General features: G+C 47.8%; 1 protein-coding gene across 2 annotated transcripts in view; it reads right to left on the bottom strand.

Moving 5' to 3' along the window:
• Positions 1–21995, bottom strand: part of ARG2 (arginase 2) — an 823867-nt gene that overhangs the window by 9336 nt on the left and 792536 nt on the right. The gene's annotated exons all lie outside the window — the stretch shown is intronic.

Raw genomic sequence — 21995 nt, 5'->3', positions numbered from 1 at the left:
TAGCTAGATCTCATTGCAGACAGGTCCTGTTCTGTTCCTAATATACTACAGGGAGGCGGTTCATTCAGTTAGTTGCAATATATTTAGAATCTATCTACAGTATATGTGTGTGTATATATGTATATACACACTCACATCCCAGCTATGTGCAGCTACATCTCACTGCAGGGCATTCCTGATGTACCTATTCAAATACATTACAAATAAATCAAATACAGTATGTCTGGAAGGCCAACAAGGAGAGGCAGATGCTCACAGGCCACTAAAAGAGGGCAAGCAGGCTCTGTGTCTACAGCCAACATTGCTGGTCTTGGACATGGTGCATTCTCAGCAGGTGGCCGTGTTGAGCCACAACATGCAGAAGAGTTGGTAGAGTGGATGACCAAGCCGTCCACATCCACCTCATCCTCTGTCACCCAGACTCTGAGTACTTTGGCTGCCAATGCAGCTGCCAAAGTGGCCTCTTCCATCGGCTCAATGTCATCAGTCACCCCTTCTCTAGCCCCACCATCATGCCCTGAGGAGTCCCCTGAACTGTTTGACCACAATGTTGGGTACATGCTGCAGGATGATGCACAGCGTTTTGAAGGCTCCAATGATGGTACCCAGATTGAGGAAGGCATTAACGTGAGCCCAGAGAGAGGGGGTGCCCAAGAAGGACAAAAAACTGGCAGTCATGTTCCCCAAGCTGCAGCATACTGCCAGGTTTGCTCCAGTGAGGAGGAGGGAGGGGATGATGAGGTCATTGACTCTATGTGGGTACCTGAGAGGAGGAGGATGAGGAGGAGGCACATCTCCAATGAGGCAGGATGGCCTCCAGGGGGCAGCTTAAGGGCAGCCAACTGACTGCATCGCACCGCAGAGTGCGTTTTTCCAAAAGTTCTTTGATGTGGACCTTTTTTGAGATGTGTGCAGCAGATCGCACCTTTGCAGTTTGCAACATATGTCTGAAGTGTATCAAGCGTGGCTAAAACAGAAGCCTCTTGGGCACCACATGCTTGACCAGACATATGTCCGTTGGCAAGGGACTTAGGCACACCAAAGAACAAGTCGGACCTCTCCTTGAGCCTCATCAGCTAGTGCAGATCCCACTATACCTTCAGTTCTCTCAGAAACATGCACTAAGAGAAATGAAGGTGTAGAATTAGTTGTGCAAAGTACTTGCAGACAATCTGCTATTGCTACACCTACGTCCGATTGTAGCAGGCCAATTTCCCTACCCCAGTTGCTAAACCGGAGAAAGAAATTTGGGCCCAGCAGCTGAATGCTAGCTTGGCTAAATTGCTAGTACTCAAACTGCTGCCTTTTCAGCTGGCAGACTCTGCCCCCTTTCATGAATTTGTGAAATGTGTGGTACCTCAGTGGCAGGTTCCCAAACGCAACTTTTTTTCACTGAAGGCGATTCTGGGTCTCTACTGGCATGTGGAAGGCAATGTCTTGGCCTAGCTGGACAGGGTGATCAGTGGTAAGGTGCATATTACCGCTGACTCATGGTCCCGCAGGCATGGGGACGTTACCTATTTTTCACGGCGTACTGGTTGACCCTGCTGCCAGCTGGGAAGGATGCAGGACAGGGTGCCGTATTGTTGGAGCTTTTTAAACCACCACACCTCCAAAATGCTACTCCTGGCGATTCTGACACACCTCTCTCCTCCACCCCTTCCTCTTCTTCTTCCTCCATGGCCTCTTCCTCTATAGATTTTTCCTCGGAACCAGCGGTGCTCCGTAGGCGTTCAAGTGGCTACGCAAGCACTCAGGCAAAAAGATGCCATACTGGGGCAGAGATTCTGTCAGCTCTGAAGGGGCAGGATCAGAGATTCTGTCAGCTCTGAAGGGGCAGGATCAGAGGTGGTTGGCACCATGCCAGCTTCAGGCAGGAATGGTTGTATGTGACAATGGCACCAACCTCCTCTCCGCCCTCCGACAGGGACACTTCACCCATGTTCCCTGTTTGACTCACATGCTTAATTTGGTGGCGCAGCAGTTCTTGTGCAGGTACCTGGGCTTACAGGATCTCCTGAGGCAGGCCAGGAAAGTCTGTGTGCATTTCCGTCTGTCATATAATGCCAGTGCTCGGCTGACCTCCAAAAGGAATACAACCTGCCCAAGAACCACCTAATCTGTGACATGCTCACCAGATGGAACTCAATGTTGGCCATGTTGCAGTGGCTGCACATGCAGCAGAGGGCCATCAATGACTAACTGTGTGACTATGGCACTGGGTCAGGGGAGCTTGGCTTTTTTTTTTGCCACACCAGTGGCTCATGATCAAGGATGTATGCACTTTCCTGTCACCATTTTAGGAGGCCATGAGGATGGCAGTGGCAGTGCATGCATCAGTGATGCTGTCCCTCTTGTCTACCTGTTGGAGCACATGCTGCATGGTATAATGGACAGGGCACTTGAGGCAGAACAGAGGGAGGAAGAGGAGGACTTCCTTACCTGTCAAGGCCCCCTTTATCCAGACAGTGTTCCTGCTGGCCCGCAGATCACACAGGAAGAGGAGGAGGATTGTGTCAGCATGGAGGTGGAGACTAGCCCTCAGCATCAGTAGCGTTCTTCAAGGGATCATTTACAGTCCCCAGAAACCCATGGACTTGTACGTGGCTGGGAGGATATGGCTGTGAATCAGGTCGTCCTTAGTAAACCAGAGGACTCTGGACCGAATGCCTCAGCAAACCTATGCTTCATGGCCTCCCTGATCCTGCAAAGCCTGCGAAAGGACACTCGGATTTGTGGCAACAAGGAGAGGGATCAGTAATGGCTGGCAACCCTCCTTGATCCATGTTACAAGGGTAAGGTTGTGGAATTTATTCAGCCATCCCAGAGGGAGCAGAGGATGAAACATCTTTGGGAGGCCTTGCAGAAAGGTTTGTGCAACGTGTTATCAGAGCCTGGGAGGTTTACAAATTCCTGGTCCAGGACAACGCGTTGCTAAGGCTTTGGTCAGTCACAGAAGGAGCGGTGGAGAAGATGGCCGTCTGACAGATGCGTTCAGACAATTTTTTAGCCCACAGCCCCAAGGTCTGATCGGTTCCAGCAACCATCGCCAGCATCTGATTTACTTTCCAACCAAAAATCCTCTGGGTTACTGGGTCTTGAGGATGGATCACTGGCCAGTAGTGATGGCCGAACGGTTCGCCCGGCGGTCGTTTCGCGGCGAATTTCCGACTTTCGCCGTCCGCGGGTTCGAACGCCTTTTTCCGTCGTTCGCCCCGGCGGACTTACGTGTTTAATGTATACAAGAACTTTAACCTTTCGTGACACGTTTATCATGTGTTACAGGACAACCAATTGAGACATGACAGCTCATGGACACTTGGACATTCCCCCTAACCTATAAATACACCCGATCCGGTGGCCATTTTACATTCTTTCTTCTGTCACTGTAGGGAAAGGATCCTGTGTGGAGTAGGGACAGAGAAAACGCTAGCTATTTGGTACACAAAAGTTCTTTTCAGGACTGGTATAGGTGTTAGGTCAGCAGCCTGAGTTTCTTTTGTCAGTTTAGATAAAGGGACAGAGCGCTGTATGCTGCTATTTTAGGGACAGCTCAGCCAGATTAGTCTTTCTTCATCATCATCATCATCATCATCATTAGCTGTTACTATCAGGTCCACAAAAGAGCTGTTCCAGCTAATCGTTCCAGCCTACTCTTTTTTGCCAATTTGTATAGGGACAGGCAGGAAGCAGTGTGTCAGGCAGTGAGGATAATTTTAAAGACTTGCTGTTACTATTAGTTCCACAAAGGTTCTTTTCAGGACTGGTATCAGTGGTACGGTAATAGGCTTGTACACGTATAATATTCTTTCTTCCAAATATAGAAAGAATATTATACTTGACTGCTGCCCTTCTGCTGCAGTCTGCTAATCATTCACAACTCACTTGTTCCACAAAGCTCTTTATCAGGACTGGTAACTTGGTCTGTCTAGGGTGCTACGGTACATAGGCTTGGGTGCGGTACAGTCTGCTGTTCTGTAAGGACCGCTATCGGTCCACAATAGATAGGGTTGCCGTGCACTACTGCTGACCGCTGCCCTATACTGCAGCAGTCCTTCAGCGGTATAGGGACTGACGCACAGTCTGCTAAACACTAATACACAACCTGCTTGGTCCACAAAAGTTCTTATAAGGACTGGTAACTTGGTATAGGGTGCTACGGTACATAGGCCTGAGTGCGTTACAGTCTGCTGTTCTGTAAGGACCGCTATCGGTCCACAATACATAGGGTTGACGTGCACTACTGCTGACCGCTGCCCTATACTGCAGCAGTCCTTCAGCGGTATAGGGACTGACGCACAGTCTGCTAAACACTAACACACAACCTGCTTGGTCCACAAAAGTTCTTATAAGGACTGGTAACTTGGTATAGGGTGCTACGGTACATAGGCCTGAGTGCAGTACAGTCTGCTGTTCTGTAAGGACTGCTATCGGTCCACAATACATAGGGTTGCCGTGCACTACTGCTGACCGCTGCCCTATACTGCAGCAGTCCTTCAGCGGTATAGGGACTGACGCACAGTCTGCTAAACACTAATACACAACCTGCTTGGTCCACAAAAGTTCTTATAAGGACTGGTAACTTGGTATAGGGTGCTACGGTACATAGGCCTGAGTGCGTTACAGTCTGCTGTTCTGTAAGGACCGCTATCGGTCCACAATACATAGGGTTGCCGTGCACTACTGCTGACCGCTGCCCTATACTGCAGCAGTCCTTCATTGGTATAGGGACTGACGTACAGTCTGCTAATCACTAACACACAACCTGCTTGGTCCACAAAAGTTCTTATAAGGACTGGTAACTTGGTATAGGGTGCTACGGTACATAGGCCTGAGTGCGTTACAGTCTGCTGTTCTGTAAGGACCGCTATCGGTCCACAATACATAGGGTTGCCGTGCACTACTGCTGACCGCTGCCCTATACTGCAGCAGTCCTTCATTGGTATAGGGACTGACGTACAGTCTGCTAATCACTAACACACAACCTGCTTGGTCCACAAAAGTTCTTATAAGGACTGGTAACTTGGTATAGGGTGCTACGGTACATAGGCCTGAGTGCGTTACAGTCTGCTGTTCTGTAAGGACCGCTATCGGTCCACAATACATAGGGTTGCCGTGCACTACTGCTGACCGCTGCCCTATACTGCAGCAGTCCTTCAGCGGTATAGGGACTGACGCACAGTCTGCTAAACACTAACACACAACCTGCTTGGTCCACAAAAGTTCTTATAAGGACTGGTAACTTGGTATAGGGTGCTACGGTACATAGGCCTGAGTGCGTTACAGTCTGCTGTTCTGTAAGGACCGCTATCGGTCCACAATACATAGGGTTGCCGTGCACTACTGCTGACCGCTGCCCTATACTGCAGCAGTCCTTCATTGGTATAGGGACTGACGTACAGTCTGCTAATCACTAACACACAACCTGCTTGGTCCACAAAAGTTCTTATAAGGACTGGTAACTTGGTATAGGGTGCTACGGTACATAGGCCTGAGTGCGTTACAGTCTGCTGTTCTGTAAGGACCGCTATCGGTCCACAATACATAGGGTTGCCGTGCACTACTGCTGACCGCTGCCCTATACTGCAGCAGTCCTTCATTGGTATAGGGACTGACGTACAGTCTGCTAATCACTAACACACAACCTGCTTGGTCCACAAAAGTTCTTATAAGGACTGGTAACTTGGTATAGGGTGCTACGGTACATAGGCCTGAGTGCGTTACAGTCTGCTGTTCTGTAAGGACCGCTATCGGTCCACAATACATAGGGTTGCCGTGCACTACTGCTGACCGCTGCCCTATACTGCAGCAGTCCTTCAGCGGTATAGGGACTGACGCACAGTCTGCTAAACACTAACACACAACCTGCTTGGTCCACAAAAGTTCTTATAAGGACTGGTAACTTGGTATAGGGTGCTACGGTACATAGGCCTGAGTGCAGTACAGTCTGCTGTTCTGTAAGGACCGCTATCGGTCCACAATACATAGGGTTGCCGTGCACTACTGCTGACCGCTGCCCTATACTGCAGCAGTCCTTCATTGGTATAGGGACTGACGTACAGTCTGCTAATCACTAACACACAACCTGCTTGGTCCACAAAAGTTCTTATAAGGACTGGTAACTTGGTATAGGGTGCTACGGTACATAGGCCTGAGTGCAGTACAGTCTGCTGTTCTGTAAGGACCGCTATCGGTCCACAATACATAGGGTTGCCGTGCACTACTGCTGACCGCTGCCCTATACTGCAGCAGTCCTTCATTGGTATAGGGACTGACGTACAGTCTGCTAATCACTAACACACAACCTGCTTGGTCCACAAAAGTTTTTATAAGGACTGGTAACTTGGTATAGGGTGCTACGGTACATAGGCCTGAGTGCAGTACAGTCTGCTGTTCTGTAAGGACCGCTATCGGTCCACAATACATAGGGTTGACGTGCACTACTGCTGACCGCTGCCCTATACTGCAGCAGTCCTTCAGCGGTATAGGGACTGACGCACAGTCTGCTAAACACTAACACACAACCTGCTTGGTCCACAAAAGTTCTTATAAGGACTGGTAACTTGGTATAGGGTGCTACGGTACATAGGCCTGAGTGCAGTACAGTCTGCTGTTCTGTAAGGACCGCTATCGGTCCACAATACATAGGGTTGCCGTGCACTACTGCTGACCGCTGCCCTATACTGCAGCAGTCCTTCATTGGTATAGGGACTGACGTACAGTCTGCTAATCACTAACACACAACCTGCTTGGTCCACAAAAGTTCTTATAAGGACTGGTAACTTGGTATAGGGTGCTACGGTACATAGGCCTGAGTGCAGTACAGTCTGCTGTTCTGTAAGGACCGCTATCGGTCCACAATACATAGGGTTGCCGTGCACTACTGCTGACCGCTGCCCTATACTGCAGCAGTCCTTCATTGGTATAGGGACTGACGTACAGTCTGCTAATCACTAACACACAACCTGCTTGGTCCACAAAAGTTTTTATAAGGACTGGTAACTTGGTATAGGGTGCTACGGTACATAGGCCTGAGTGCAGTACAGTCTGCTGTTCTGTAAGGACCGCTATCGGTCCACAATACATAGGGTTGACGTGCACTACTGCTGACCGCTGCCCTATACTGCAGCAGTCCTTCAGCGGTATAGGGACTAAGAGTTTTGTCACAGGGTGATTTAAAAAATGACAGGCAGAGGAAGAGGCAGGCCCTTCCGCAGGGGTGGTAGGGGTAGGGCAGGAGCAACAGCCTTGAGCCAAAGTGGGAAGTTGCAGAAGGTGCGTTCAATTACTTTAAAGGACGCACCAGACTTGGTTGAGTGGCTCACTCAGCCTTATTCTTCTGCACCCTCCTCATCCTCTCGATCTGCACCCTCTTCTTCACTCTCTGCTATGTGCACCCCCAAAGACACTACCACCAACAACACCACCACCACCACATACCTTCCGCTTGAGTGCAAATGGGGGCCTTCATGCTCCAGTGTTTTAATAGGGACCCCCGTATAAAAAGCATGAGGGTCAAGGACCAGTACTGGGTGGCAACGTACTTAGATCCCCGGTACAAACACAAAATGGCGGAAATGTTACCGCCGTCGCAGAGGGCTGTCAGAATGCAGCACTTCCAGGCCTTGCTTCGAGAAATGCTGCATTCTGCTTTTGCGTGCGCTGGCAGAGGAGCAATTCCCACTCCCAGAGAAGGATTTGCGGGTACCAATCCAACAGCGCCTGCAAGAAGAGGCCGGTTTGAAGATGTGTTGGTGACTTCGGATATGAGGTCATTCTTTCAGCCGACCCATCGACAGGTGTCATCCGGATCCAGCATCAGGGAACGCCTAGACCGTCAGGTGTCCGACTACATTGGGTTAACGGCCGATGTGGACGCTCTGAGGAGTGATGAACCCCTAGACTACTGGGTGGGCAGGCTTGACCTCTGGCCAGAGCTTGCCCAATTTGCAATCGAACTGTTGGCTTGCCCCTCATCCAGTGTCCTGTCCGAAAGGACGTTCAGCGCAGCAGGGGGGATTGTGACCGATAAGCGTACTCGCCTAGCTCACGACAGTGTTAACTACCTCACATTTCTAAAAATGAATGAGGCATGGATCTCGGAGGAATTCAACACATGTGATCAGTAGACCATGTATATGTCTATAAACAATTTTTGGAATCAAGCACACAGACCTTCTTAATTCATTTGGCTCACTTCCCTGACCCAAAAAAGCACACCGTACTATATGCCCCTACCCTCCTCTTTGAAGAGGTTGAGCGGTGTCATATTTCTACTGGGGCTGCTTATTATGAGGGGTTCCCACCATCCCTGTGCTGTGCTGACTTCCTCCTGGGTGTTCTTATTATGAGGGGCTCCCACCATCCCTGTGCTGTGCTGACTTCCTCCTGGGGGTTCTTATTATGAGGGGCTCCCACCATCCCTGTGCTGTGCTGACTTCCTCCTGGGGGTTCTTATTATGAGGGGATCACACCATCCCTGTGCTGTGCTGACTTCCTCCTGGGGCTGCTTACGGTGCTGCTGTCAGCGCTGTATGTCACGGAGCTGCTGTCAGCGCTGTATGTCACGGAGCTGCTGTCAGCGCTGTATGTCACGGAGCTGCTGTCAGCGCTGTATGTCACGGAGCTGCTGTCAGCGCTGTATGTCACGGAGCTGCTGTCAGCGCTGTATGTCACGGAGCTGCTGTCAGCGCTGTATGTCACGGAGCTGCTGTCAGCGCTGTATGTCACGGTGCTGCTGTCAGCGCTGTATGTCACGGAGCTGCTGTCAGCGCTGTATGTCACGGAGCTGCTGTCAGCGCTGTATGTCACGGAGCTGCTGTCAGCGCTGTATGTCACGGAGCTGCTGTCAGCGCTGTATGTCACGGAGCTGCTGTCAGCGCTGTATGTCACGGTGCTGCTGTCAGCGCTGTATGTCACGGAGCTGCTGTCAGCGCTGTATGTCACGGAGCTGCTGTCAGCGCTGTATGTCACGGAGCTGCTGTCAGCGCTGTATGTCACGGAGCTGCTGTCAGCGCTGTATGTCACGGAGCTGCTGTCAGCGCTGTATGTCACGGTGCTGCTGTCAGCGCTGTATGTCACGGAGCTGCTGTCAGCGCTGTATGTCACGGAGCTGCTGTCAGCGCTGTATGTCACGGAGCTGCTGTCAGCGCTGTATGTCACGGAGCTGCTGTCAGCGCTGTATGTCACGGAGCTGCTGTCAGCGCTGTATGTCACGGTGCTGATGTCAGTGCTCTGTATTACGGTGCTGCTGTCAGTGCTCTGTATCTCCTGCACCCTCTTGTTTGCCTACCCTGGTCCCTGACCTTCCCTCTCCTCCATTGCCTTCATTAGCTCCATAGTCCTGAATTGTCAGAACAATTTCCCAAATAAAAAAAAAATGCTTGTAGTTATCGATCCCAAATTCACCTCATACATGTATTATGCTATTGTCCAGGTGGTGGGACTACGTGCTACCCCCTAATAATTACCCCGTGGCCGCAAATTCGACCTAAAGGTTTGCGAAATTCGCCTCCCATTGAAGTCAATGGAGCCCGCGGCGAACGGTCGTTTTCGCGAACGTTTGTGCCCGTTCGCGTTTCGCGTTCGCGAAACGTCCCGTCGGAAGTTCGTCCATCACTACTGGCCAGAGCTTGCACAGTATGCAATTGAGCTACTGGCCTGTCTTGCATCCAGCTTTCTTTCGGAACGCACATTCAGTGCTGCTGGAGGCTTTGTAACCGATCAGAGTGCGCCTGTCCACTGGCTCGGTTGATTGGTGCACCTTCATAAAAATGAATCAGTCTTGGAATCACCAGCTACCAAGCACCTGATGCTGATGTAACCGCATCATTTTTTTTATGAATATGAGATCCCTTCAAGACTGCCTATGCTGATGCTGAGTGACTATCCTGTTATGCTAGGTGACGATCCTATTCCTCCTCAATGTTCATGTTGATAGCTTGTAAGAATATTTTTGGTTCTGGGCACCACCACCAGTGGCTAAGGCCCAATTTTTCTGCCCCTGCTAATATTTCACAGCAGGACCCAGTCCTGCTCCCACTAAGAGTTACTGTGAGGGCTTACAGTGTTGTGGCAACACCACCCCACCACCACTAAAGGCCCAATTTATCTGACCCTGTTAAACAGGGACATGTGATTACAATTCTTGATATAATATTTCACAGCAAGGCCCGTTCCAGCGCCCACCAGGAGTAACTGTGACGGCTTACAGTGTTCTGGTATGACCAACCCCTAAGGTCCAAATTTCTGCAGAGTATATAGGGCAGGCCCCTACTTTCAAACATCTGACTGAGGGAGGGAGGGAGACAACAGGAAGTGAGAGGAAATCTACCCCTAGGAAGGGAAATTATCTCCTGTAAGAGTTAATATGTAAAAAAGGTGTCTCCTCCACTGATGCTTTATCACCAATCCTTGTTTCCCTAAAAACCCCAAATGTTCAAAATCCAATTGTCATTGGGATAGAAAGGGAGGTGAAATCTTCTGAATAGGGGCACAGACAGCAAAACAAATGTTACAGGGGTGATGATAACCCTTCCCTATGTTTTCCAAAAAGCTTAAAAATAGATTTTTTTTGACTGGAGCAACACTTAGAAAATGTACCTGTTCCAAACTACAAACAGATTCAACCTGAGAACAAACCTACAGTCCCAGTCTTTCTTTCCGCCTGTATACTGCTGTGCAGAGTATATAGGGCCTGGGGGTCCCACGTATTTTCTTTTTTTAATTTGAGTGTGGGGTTCCCTTTAATATCCACACAAGACCCAAAGGGCCTGGTAATGGGCTGGGGCCCATGCCGTTTTTCTCAATTCTCCTGCATATTGCCGGGACCCGACATCACATTACAGCCACTAGCAGTTTTAAATGACTTTTATTCCTTTAGAAATAAACACAGGAAACACGCACCACTTTACATACTATAGACGCCCCGCAGGTACGATATTTAAAGGAATATTTCACTTTTATTTTTTCATTTTAAGCATCATTGAAATCACTGCTCCTGAAAAAACTACCGTATTTAAAACGTTTTTTTTTTCATTGATACATGTCCCCTGGGGCAGGACCCAGGTCCCCAAACCCTTTTTAGGACAACAACCTGCATATTAGCCTTTAAAATATGCACTTTTGATTTCTCACGTTCGAGTTCCATAGACGTTTACAGTGTTCGAGAGTTTGCGCAAACTTTTGGTCTGTTCGCATGTTCTGCGAACCGAACCGGGGGGTATTCGGCTCATCCATAGTCAGGACAAGTCTGATCTTTGGAGGAGAGAACACTGAGTTCCCATAGGTAGAGAACTGACTACTGTGTGTTCTCCTGCTTAGTGTGGTGAGTTTTTAATAGGAAAGCAGAGAAAGCATACAAAGAGAACAGGATATTTTGTCATACAAGTACATGGTACAGCAGGCACATATCAGGAATATGAAGTGTTATTTTTGTCGGAAAAGACTTGGATGGTTTTTCGGATGGAATTCTGCTCAAGCTTGTCTTGCATACACACGATCACACCAAATTCTGACCGTCAAGAACGCGGTGACATACAACACATACGGCGGGACTATAAAACGGAAGTTCAATACCCAGTGCACCACCCTGGCCTCCTCCTGCTAATCTTGTGTTTATCTCGTTTAGTAGAAGTTTGGTGAGAGACAATTCCTGCTTTTTCAGACTTGTGCTTTTCCGATCGTTTCTGCTCTTCAGTTTGTGCCTGTGGGTTTGTATCTGGTTTTCAGTGTGTGTAGTCAGTTCGTAATTTGTTTTTCAGTGCGTTCTTGTTCACTCGTTTCTGGTTTTCAGCTCGCTCTTCAAAGGTCTTGCTGTATTTCAGTGCGTTCTGTTAGTTCGTTCTGACCAGCCGACCGTTTTGAAGCCATGTTGCGGGTACATCCTCGTCGTACAGTTCGTGCTGTGCGGGGGCTTGGTGTTGTTGGAGTTCTTACTAAGCTCAGTCCATGAATAGGGTGGGGAGGAGTTCATGGACCAAGAATTGGTTACTCCAGCGTGACCAATTCTCTCATATGCCTTTGCTGTGGGAGATCCAAGAGAATAACCCTGATTTCAGAAATTTTCTCCAGATGAGGGACTCTGTTTTTCACTGTCTGTTGGCTTTTCTGTCCCCTTATATTATAAAGCAGGTCACCTGCATGCGGCAAGCCATCACTCCCGAGCAGAGGCTAGTCGCCACCTTGTACTTTGCGACAGGTAGAAGTCCGCAGGACCTCAAGTTCTCAACAGGCATCTCCCCCCAGGCTCTGGGAAACATTATTCCAGAGACCTGTTCTGCCATCATTCAGATCCTGCAGAAGGACTATATTAGGGTAAGTTTTCTCCTTTAACATCACATTCTATGTATTTCATGTATGCTAATGTTTTGTATTTATTTCATCATTAATTACCATGATTGTAATATGCTGTGAATGTCCTCTTTATTCTCATGCATGCTTTAAGCTTTTAATGCTCCTATTTTGGCCTGCATGCATATTTGCCTTCACTAACCTCCCCAGCATGCTATCCTGGGCCCATATATACCTAGCCTAGTCACTTAATGTATTTTGTCAGAGCCATTGTAGTGCTTTACCCTAAACACCCCCTAAAATGTGTACAAATGTTATTGTTGTCCTTAAATTCAGGCAGAGTGCCAGAGGCTTTTTTATTTTTGGGGGGGGGGCCCAAACTCATTTATAACCTTCCCTCCCCCTAAAATTTTTCCAATAGGCAATCAGAGGGGGTGAGGAATCTGATAAGTGGACCTTATATTTTTGTCTTTAAATACTCCTTAAATATTATACTGATGTTGGCCAAGAATATTTGTTTGTGTCTAATCTGCTTACAATGTTATGTGCAAAAGTACTTTTTTTTTGGACTCCACAGTTTCCTTCATTGCCACAGGAATGACAGACTGTGGCCTCCCATTTTGCTGAGCGTTGGGGCTTTCCTAACTGCAGATAGGCAATCGATGGAGAAACATGTCCACATCGTCCCACCACCCCACTCGGGGTCATACTATTTTAATTATAAGGGGTTTAATAGTATTGTGTTTATGGCGGTGGTGGACGTGGGGAAGAATGGCCGGATGTCGGATGGTGGAGTCTTTGCCCAGACCGAGTTCTACTGATGTCTCCAGAGTGGTGGCTTGGGGTTGCCACCTGCGGATGAGAATGTAGAAGGACTCCCATTTGTGTTTGTCACAGATGGAGCATTTGGTCTGAGTGATCACCTGATGAGGCTATTCCCCAGAGGACCCTCACCCCGGAGAAGAGGGTTTTTAATTACCGGCTGGCCAGGGCCCAAAGAGTCATGGCGAATGCCTTTGGGATAATAGCCAGCCGGTTCCCCCCTATTTCTTACGACAAATATGGCGGAGTACAAATTTAACTGCATTGTTCTTGCATGCTGCATACTTCACAACTTTTTAAAGAGAAATGCTCCTAATTATGTTGCCTCAGTTGGGCCAGAGGCCAGACTTCCTGAAACGACCCTGATGGCCCTGGAAGCTGGCCGTTCTGGCTTGCCCTCCCAAAGCATCAGGCAAAAATATGTGGATTATTTTACGGGTGGGGGGGCATTGCTATGCCAGCAAATTTGTAAATAATGTATTTTTTTCTGATAAAATCTTGATTTTGATTTACTGCTTGTGTTACTTTTACCTATCTACTAAGTTCTCCAAGTGCACTTGTAGTGCCAAGTGGTTTTTACAATATCAACTAACCCCCATTGTCACTGTAAACACCAACTTTATACAAAAACTGGTATTGAGCATTGAAAGAAGAAGCCACACATTGTTGAGTATAAAATCTTTTTACCCAGTGCACATGTGCATTAGAAAACCTATTTTGGTAAAAAAAAACACCATCTTGGTTTTATAAAGTTTTACCTTGACATTGTTTTTTAAGTACATAAACAGGCATGTTTCAAAACATAACATACACAACTCAGGAACTTACAAAGTTCAACATTGAAAAACTGAAGGCAATATCAGACATTACAGTGTCAAATGTGTTGCTCTTGCCTTCATCAGATGGGGTGATGTCACCCCTGTAAAAGCCAAACTTTGAAGATGTACACACATTGGGAATCAAACTGGGGATTTCCTGCTTGATCCCGTTCCTAATGTCAACATGTGCTATCTCACATCATGGGGGATCAATGTACGTGTTTTGGGGATTCAACCACTTCCTCATACCTACTAGAGTTGCGAGGAAGGGGTTGCACACACAAAACGCATACATTGAAATTCCCTGATGGCAGAGAGCACATGTTGACACACTGTGTGCATCTTCAAAATTTGGCTTTTAAAATGCGAGAAATGTTTTAAAAACGTTCCAAAAAAAGGTGGCATTTTGTGGTTATTTAGATTCTCCCTAATACATCAATCATGTGCTTCAGTTTTGTTCAACCTCATTTGTTTTTTGCTTTATGATGTCTAAATCCAGATTACACCACATTATGTCCTAGATTAGCCTTTGTGTACTGTCACTGGTGAAATTAGGAGATTGTTCTTCCACAACCTGAACATCACCTAAAAGAAAAAAAATACACACCATGTATTATAAATATGCAGGCATACCTTTATTACCAGAATCTGTGGTGTCTGACACTGACCTGTTGTGGTGTCAGTTTCAACCACTTCTTCCACCTCTCCTTTCTCCACATCCTGAGGTTGTGGTGTCCTCTTTTCCCCCTTCTTTTGGAGGTGGGGGGCTCCTGTTGCCTTCTGATGTCCCAAGTCTTTTCTCCCCTATGAGAATGAAACAAAAGATATACTTAGCACACGGATATTTGAGGCCAGAAATAGGAATATGAAACATTGCTTGGAAGTGGGTTACAATTGTTTTGGCAAAGTTCCAAGCTGAAGACATGATTCTTTCCTTTAACAAAACTGAAATATTTCCCTTTTCTACACATGGAGACACCCCAAATATCCACTGGAGCACCTGTGTGGGTCACCCTAAAAATGTTGCTTTAGTGTCCCACACTAGTGCTCCCGAGTCCAGATGTGGAAACAGCTGCTTAGTGTCCTCTTCTTACATTACACTGAATCAAGTTTGCAATTAATTCTAGTTTCAAAGACATCTAGACAACAATGTCCTAAACTTCTTTTCATAAAAATTAGCATGACCAAATGTAGTTAACACTGTATCTGCCAAAAACATTGTATTTAGTTGGCAAACGAAAGATGTTCACTGTGCCCATGAACATGAATGTAGCCATTTAAAACTGTCCAACAGTAAAGAAAAGCACAGGGAGCAGCATGCAAATAATGGGATTTTTATATACAGCTTACCTGTAAAATCCTTTTCTTGAGAGTACATCATGGGACACAGGAGCTCATTACATAGTGGGTTATATAGACACCTCTGGTGATTGGACACTGGTTAACCCCAATTAAGGAGAATTCCTCCCCTATATAACACCTCCCATATGGGAGGCACCTCAGTTTTGTAGCAAAGCAATAAGAAACCATGTAAAACCCAAGAGGGGCGGGAGCCCTGTGTCCCTTGATGTACTCTCAAGAAAAGGATTTTACAGGTAAGCTGTATATAAAAATCCCATTTTCTTGATCATACATCACGGGACACAGGAGCTCATTACATAGTGGGATGTCCCAAAGCAATGCTCAGATTGAGGGGAGGGAGACACAGATCATAATTATAGACCGCCAGGGACCGGAGGACCTAAACTGCACCCTGCAGTACACTGCGCCCAAAGGCGATATCCTCTTGCCCTCTGACATCCACCTGATAGAATCTGGTGAATGTGTGGACTGATGACCAAGTTGCAGCCTTACAGATCTGAGCCAGGGAGGCCTGGTGATGCACTGCCCAAGAAGCACTTACAGCCCTAGTAAAGTGCACTTTCACTTGAAAAGGAGGGATTTTCCATTTAACACTATAGGCCTGAGAAATAATCTGTCTAATCCACCTTGAGAGAGTGGATTTTGACGCCGCCTGGCCCTTCCTAGGGCCTTCCAGCAAAATAAATAAGCAATCAGTTTTCCTTATCTGAGCAGTTGCTTGAAGATATATACTGATTGCTCTAACCACATCCAAAGTGTGCAAAGATTGCTCTTCTGCGGACTGTGGGTCCGGAAAAAAGGATGGTAGGATTACATCTTGATTCAAATGGAATCCCGAAACCACCTTAGGTAGAAAGGACCTGTTGGGAAGCATGACCACCCGGTCCTTATGAATAATTAGATACGGCTCTTTGTTGGAAAGAGCTGCTAGTTCTGATACTCTTCTAGCCATTGATATGGCTACCAAGAAAACCAATTTTTTAGTCAGGAGAACTAATGAAGCCAGATGCAAAGGTTCAAATGGTTGCCCCTGCAAAGCCGAGAAAACCAAATTCAGATCCCATGGGCATATCGGAGGTTTGACTGGCGGCCTCATCCACATGGCCCCCTGGATGAAAGCCCGTACCAGGGAATGCGATGCAAGTGGCTTCTGAACACTGACAAGGCCGAAATCTGCACCTTGATAGTGCTTATGGCCAAATTCATTTCTAGGCCTGACTGGAGAAAGGCCAAGATCCTGCTAATGACATACCTTCTAGGATGCCATTTCCTGAGTTCACACCAGGAAACATATGCCCTCCAGATTTTGTAATAAATAAGCCTGGAGGCTGGCTTTCTGGCATTGACCAGAGTAGAAAGGACTGGCCCCGAAAGGCCACGGTCTCTCAGAATGTGGGTCTCAGCAGCCAAACCGTCAAATTCAGACTGTGTAAAGCAGGATGGTAAATTGGACCCTGTGAGAGCAAATCTGGCCGGAGAGGGAGGATCCATGGCCTGCCTACTGCCAACTTCATGATCTCTGTGTACCACGGTCGCCTGGGCCAAGCCGGGGCTACCAAAAGGACCGATTTTGTCTCCCTCTTGACTCTTCCCAGGAACCGCGACAGAAGCGGGCATGGGGGGAAGGCATAAATCAGGTTGTACTGATCCCAGGGAACTGTCAGAGCATCTGACCCCTGAGCAAGTGTATCTCTTGTCCTTGACACAAAATTGTCCAGTTTCCTGTTGAACCTGTACGCAAACAGATCTACGTCTGGAGTACCCCACCTGTGACATATGTTCCGAAACACGTCGGGGTGCAGAGCCCATTCTCCTGGGCACAACTGCTGGCGGCTCAGAAAATCTGCCTGCCAATTTTTCACTCCTGGAATGAAGACTGCAGAAAGGGATGGAACATGCTTTTCTGCCCAGACAAGTATGCAATTCACCTCTTTTTGCGCGACCAGACTCCTGGTACCGCCCTGGTGATTGATATAAGCCACTGCTGTGGCATTGTCGGACTGAACCCGAACAGGGAGACCCTGTAGTCTGTAAGACCACCTTATGAGAGCCATATAAACTGCCCGGATCTCCAAGACATTTATGGGCAATAGCTTCTCGATCGCAGACCATTTCCCCTGCGAGCACGTCTCCTCCAACACTGCTCCCCAGCCTGTCAGGCTGGCATCTGTCATGATAATCTTCCATGGAAGAGGAAGAAAGGTTTTGCCTTTCGGCAAATTCTCGGTTTGTAACCACCAGACGAGACTCTTGCGTGTCCCGGGGGATAGACGCATAAGAAGATCCAAGGATTGGGGCTTCCTGTTCCAAGCCACAAGGATGCATCTTTGCAGTGGCCTCGAGTGGAACTGGGCGAATGGGACGGCCTCGAAGGAGGCAACCATTTTCCCTAACAGTCTTATGCACAATCGAATAAGGGAAGATCTCCTGCCCAGAATTAGGCGCACCAGATCCCTAATGGCCAAGGCTTTTGGCCTTTTAAGCAACACCTTGCCCTGAGCGGTGTCGATGACCATACCCAGGTATTCCAACCTGGTGGCAGGCTGTAGGGATGACTTTTCTAGGTTTATAATCCAACCTAGGCGTTCCAGGTGTTCTAGTGTTCTGGAAACACTGTGGTTCAGGAACGCTACTGTTTTCTCCATGAGAAGCAAATCGTCTAGATAAGCCATGACGGCTATACCCTGAGCTCTTAGGTTTGCCAAGAGAGGGTCCAGAATCTTTGTGAAGACTCGAGGGGCCGTAGCAAGCCCGAACGGCAAGGCCACAAATTGAAAATGGCGCCGCTCTACCGCGAACCTTAGAAATTTTTGGTGTGCGGGAAAAATTGGCACATGGAGATATGCATCCTTGATGTCTATTGACGCCATAAACTCTCCCCCTTGCAGGGAGGAGACCACAGTGCGGATTGACTGCATACGGAAGAACCGGATGCGTAAAAACCGGTTCAGATCCTTCAGATCTAGGATAGGTCTGACACTTCCATTTAGCTTCAGAATGGTGAAGAGATTCGAGTAGAACCCTGAACCCTGTTCTTTTGGGTCCACTTCTACTATTACCCCCTGGGATAGTAAGTGATCTAAGGCCAGAAATAGCGGTTTTTGCATTACTGGATCCCTGGGGATCCTTGACCTTAGAAAGTGAGAAGGTGGAATCTCCTGAAACTCTAGTCTGTAGCCCAGAGATACCGAAGAGATCACCCACTTGTCCCGGATCTCTTCCCGCCAGACTCCTGCAAACTGCAGGAGCCTTCCCCCCACTCGGCCGAGCGGGGGCGCCCCTTCACAAGAAAGCTTTTGGGCTCTGCTTGGCAGGCTTTCGCCCCCAAGTCTTTTTCTGTCCCTGGGCCCGGCCCTGAGCCTTTCCTGTAGAGGAGGGTTGAGAAGGCCGTTGCCACTGCTTAGAGCTTGATGCTCCGGGAGAGAGAGAATGCCTAAATGAAGGACGTTTGCTCTTTTTGACTGGAAGGAGAGTAGATTTACCTCCTGAAATTTTTTGGACGAATTTGTCTAATTCTTCTCCAAACAAACGTTCCCCTTTAAACGGGAACCCAATCAAATGCTTCTTGCATGACAGCTCAGCTGCCCAATTCTTTAGCCATAGGGCCCTACGCATGTGTACCAACATGAGAGACAAACGTGATGCTTGTTGGACAGAATCCAAAATCGCATCAATCATGAAACACAGAATATGAGGTATTTCTGCATAATTTTCTAAGGAGCCCAAGCATCTGCTTAACCTGTTCCTTGAGGAACTGACACAACCCCGCAGCTGCGACTGTAGGTTGCACTACAGCGCTAGTCATGGAAAAGGAGGCTTTTAATAAGGTTTCCAGCTTCTTATCAGTTGGATCTTTAAATACCTGCGCATTATCCAAGGGACAAGTCAGGTTTTTATTCACGCAAGAAACAGCCGCATCAACAGATGGGACCCCCCACTTCTTGGTGAAACTTTCCTCCAGAGGATAATGCATAGAAAACCTTTTAGGAGGAGAAAACAGTTTATCGGGATGTCCACAATCCTCATACAACAATTCATCCATTAAGGGATGAATTGGGAAGGAATAGGCAGTCTGTGGGGCTTTCCTGACTCCCAGGGAAGAAACAGAGGACGTAGCGACTTCAGCAGCAGGCATTCTGAATGTGGTACGCACCAATTCAGTATAATACTGCACCTGCTTTCGGAGCGCCTGGGAGGAGGGGACTCTCTCCTCTTCCCCTGATTCATCCGACTGCTCATGATCCCTGTCCCAAAATAGGGATCTCTCCTCATTGTCAGAAGAATCATCTGAGAGAGAAATCTCAGCAGAGGGAGGGGATCTACCCCTTTTCCTGCTATCTTTCAGGGAAGCAGAAATAAAATTCATTATTCTCCCTTCAAAACCCTCCAATGTAGCCCTAAGGAAGTCCTCAGTGACAAATACCGGGGCTGACACATTAGGAGAGGCTGCAAAACCTGACAGGGGCACTGATTCGTCCTGAGAGGCTGGCTCCAGTCTTGCAGGGGGGGATGGTAACTTACAGGCACTTTTAGAACCCCTGGACCTAGGCGGTGATTTACCAGTGCTCTTGTTACCTCCCCCTGAGACCCTCTTACGAGGAGACATAGTCCTAAGCTACAAAGAGGAAGTACTAGTACAAAGTGCAATCACTGTTGTGCTTAAAGTCTCACAATAAATATATACGCTTAAACTGCACAACCTGATGCTGAGTAGGTGTCTAAGGTTTGCCTGGATCCAATCCCCTGGGATGCTTACTGGCCACAGCTCCTGTGTCTCTCACTTACAGTCCCCTGACGCTCTGGGCTTTTTAAATCTGCCGCCTGGCTTCTGCGCAGTACAGCGCCGTGCACACTCACGTGCACGGCTCACAACCACACTCCCCCTCCTCCATTAGGCTGGGAGCGCCTGGCGTGCGTGCGTGCACGAGGACCGTGGGATCCAGGGGGGGGGGGGGGGAGGAGAAACTCCATTGGAGCTGTGTGGGACCCCCAGATTATGTGAGACCCCTGTATTACCTCTATTTGTGGCAGGGACTGCAGTGGAGACGTGAGACAGCTGGAGAACCAGGCTTCACTGAGCGTGTGTACTGAAAGGCATGTAAGTATGCATCAGGCTGCTCTTACTCCCTCTAGTGGTGGAAACCAGGTAAGACATACAACTACTCAAAATGAAGAAATCCATTATATATAGGATTAACTTCCCTTACCTGTCCTCGCCGCAGGAATTGCTGAAACAAACAAATTCCAGCCTTTACCCATCACGGCGGGCAGTGTTAGCCAACCTTCAGGTTTATCTGGGGCTCTTTCTCGGAAGAGCCTCCTACCTGGACCATGTAAAAGACTCTGCCAGAAACTTTTGTGCGCTCTGTATAAACAGTACACCAAGTCTGGTTTTCCCAGAGCCCAGTCTTCCAATAGGAGAGGACTTACAGGCCAAACCTCGTTTCTTCGGCTGACGAGGCCCGGGTACCATACCATCTTGGGAGTCAAATATTGGCCCGAGATATGGATCCGGTTTGTTGTAGCCCTTAGCCCAACCACCATAGACACTGGCGAAAAATCGGAGGTGCCTCCCATATGGGAGGGGTTATATGGGGGAGGAATTCTCCTTAATTGGGGTTAACCAGTGTCCAATCACCAGAGGTGCCTATATAACCCACTATGTAATGAGCTCCTGTGTCGCGTGATGTATGATCAAGAAAATATTAATAATAATAATAATAATAATAATAGGAACACATGACAAATACTTACTTTTTAGAAGCACTTTCTTGATCCTTCTGTACAAATCCTGCCCCCTCAATTTCAGGTATGACCAGGGTTTCCTCAATTGCTCCTTCTATCGTCGTACCCCAAAATTCCGCCGCAGACTCTTCACAACTTTAGTCATTGGCCATTCTTACATTTGGATTTTGGTACGGTCCATGCTTGCCATCATAGTCAGCCTCTTCAATATGTCAACCATCTCCACCATCTCACCAAAGGACATATTGGAGGCCTTAAACCTCCTCCTAGATCGGAATGTTTCAGCCTCCGGGCTTTCCTCCTCATTACTGCTAGTAGTAAGCACGTGCTCTGCCTCTGCCATCTTCCTCTCCCACTGCAACAAAAGAGACGGGGCAGGGAATATTGTAGAAAGAACGTCAGAGGCAGGAGACGCGGGCGGAGTTTCACGCATGCGCTGTGTATATAAATTTAACATGCGTGTGTCGTAAGTACATTCGGTGTGTTGAGGAAGGAGGAGGAACATTCTAATGAAGGTAACATTTTAACTTTGATACATCAGTGGCCTAGACTGATTCGAGATTGAGGCTATATTGGGATAAAAGTAGGAGAGTTTAGCCTGATATTAGTGTTTTGTCTTGCAGAAAATATGAAACAATTCAAAGACCCTGAATTCATGCTCTCAATCTTTTGCTGGTGGAAATTCCGCCAGCAAAAGTCCAATGGAGCATACGCACGGTTGCATTTTCTGACCAAAAGCTCTCATCGGACTTTTGCTGGTGGAATTTCCAATCGTGTGTACGGGGCATTAGGGTAACAAACACTTTAACCTTTGGTTTTCTTTCTTCCAACCTGCATTTCACCTGCTTTGAGCTATTTTAGCACTCTTAAAGGCTGAAGCTGTACCTAGAGGATCCAATCTGTCATTGTTGGGAGAACACAGTAATTATTGCTATCAGCTATAGCCTCTGGCAATAA

Source organism: Lithobates pipiens, unplaced genomic scaffold (genome assembly GCF_037356315.1).
Source record: "Lithobates pipiens isolate NorthernLeopardFrog02 unplaced genomic scaffold, aLitPip1_a1.2 Scaffold_30, whole genome shotgun sequence".
NCBI classification, from domain to species: Eukaryota; Metazoa; Chordata; class Amphibia; order Anura; family Ranidae; genus Lithobates; species Lithobates pipiens.
This window is presented reverse-complemented; position numbering and strand designations above follow the sequence as displayed.